This window comes from Cyprinodon variegatus, unplaced genomic scaffold, assembly GCF_000732505.1.
Source record: "Cyprinodon variegatus isolate N-32 unplaced genomic scaffold, C_variegatus-1.0 Scaffold500, whole genome shotgun sequence".
Taxonomy (NCBI): Eukaryota; Metazoa; Chordata; class Actinopteri; order Cyprinodontiformes; family Cyprinodontidae; genus Cyprinodon; species Cyprinodon variegatus.
In genome coordinates this window covers 333202-335228 of record NW_015150953.1, presented here as the reverse complement: position 1 = coordinate 335228, position 2027 = coordinate 333202, and positions in this window count along the sequence as shown.

Below are 2027 nucleotides of genomic sequence, written 5' to 3'. Positions count from 1 at the left end.
AAAAAAAGACGTTTATATGCGCCTTATAGTCGTGAAAATATGGTCACACAATATTTAGGCCTCAATATTTAGTTTGGTCCAGATATGTACCAAATATTTTCTCTCCTTATCATTGCTCTGTCCATATGAGTTTTTAGACCATGTTAGTGGAGGACAGAACTTCCTGTTCACAGACTCTTCCAGCTGATGTAAAGCTCTCTGCAGCGACCAAGAGTCTCTTCAGACGCTTCTCTGACAGATTCTCTACTTTTCCAACCTGCCTGTTTAAGAGGATGTTTTGGTTGGTTTTCTGTCATTTACACTCTTTGTATCTATTGCTTAAGAAACAAACCCTTCAGAAGAGATGGATTCCTACTGAGATTCAATTATCCACAGGTGGATCCTACCCTGAGTTAGTCCGTCACTAAAATTCACTGACACATACTTTTACCATGCTCTTTAATTTCAATTTCCTAAGCAGGTCTGAAGGAATGCTAATACTCAACTCCGTAGACATGTTTGTTCTTTTAATCCGGAAAGTGATTCGGTCCCAGACTTACCTCCTGTTATAAAACCCCAGAGTTCAGCTGCGTTGGAGCTGCGCCGTCTCCGCTGAGCCTCTGTTTCTGTCTTTCTGCTGGGAGGCTTTGTGTCCTGCCACAAACTGATACTCGGAGCCAGTGAAGCGAGCAAATCCAATTTGCTCCGTGGGAGCATTAGAGTATTGAACTCCAGCGTTAATTTCTTTCTGAAATGACTTCCAGTCTGCTCGGTTCTGCGAGCACCCTGGGACACACAGGGGAAGAGAACAGAGGGAGAAAAGAAATTAAAAGGAGGAAACGGGAACGACAGAAACATGGAAACCAGGAACAAACAGGGAACAAACAACAATCCGTCCATCCGTTGTCTCACAGAGACTCACCGAACCTGGACAACAACAGGACTGGAACAAAGTGTCTGGATTTTAGATGCAAGATTCAGATAAACTGATCAAGTTGGGTTTAACAGCATAAAAGCAGAGATTAATCTGTCTTTATCAGTGGTTTAGACCTGTGGTGGGGGTGGCAATTCATTTCTTGTCACATATTGGGCTTTAAATACAAACTATGCATCATTTAAACCCCACGGCCAACCTTAGTATTGTTGCTGATTATGTTTAATCCTTTATGTCCCTCTGGTGGTTACTTCCAGTGAGATAATACATCATGTCACAAAGCTCAACTCATTTTAAGGCTCTCTACCCCACTATCTAAGCATTTTAAAGTCCTCTATAGAAAAATATATGAAGAAATAATGTCTTTAGGGACTACCACAGGCAATCATTTGGTATAAAATATATATTTTTTTCCAACCTTGAAGAAAAGCTCTTGAATTCAAATTATGTCGCCTCTCTCCTTCTGGGTGCCATATGACGGCATTTCTTTGAGCTTAACAAAGTCTCAGACCATTCACTGGCATAAATAATGATCTTACTGTTTTAGAACATAACTATAAAATGAGGGGGGTTCTGTCCTGTTCACATTAGAGAACCACTTTCTGCCGATTCTGAGCAGGAATCACTTTGTTCTACCTCACATCACCCCTCCCTGATCAGAAAAATTGGTTTCTTTACAGTGCAGGCACAGCGCAGTGAAGTTTGGTGCTTCCTGGATTGGGCCTTCTTGCGTAGATATTCCCCACCCACCCGTTCTCACAGGTCAGGGAGGGGCTGCTGCTTAGACAGAAGAACTCATTAAGGAGATGCGTGGATATAGCGAAATATATATATAATTTGATATGTTAAATGAGGAAGTTATGTCCACTAAAAAAGCCATTGCGATTCTTTTCCTGTCAGACTATATATATATATATATATAGTCATTGGTACTTGTTGATGGCATTAAGATTATTTCTAAGAGCATTAAAAGAGCATTAAAAACCATTAAATAAGAGTTACTCATTCATGTATAAACTCTGTATTAAGACAGGAGTTCATTATAAAAGGGTCGGGGGTTACTGAGGATTTTGGATCTTTCCAAGTAGGATGTTCCCAGAACAGCTTTAGGGAA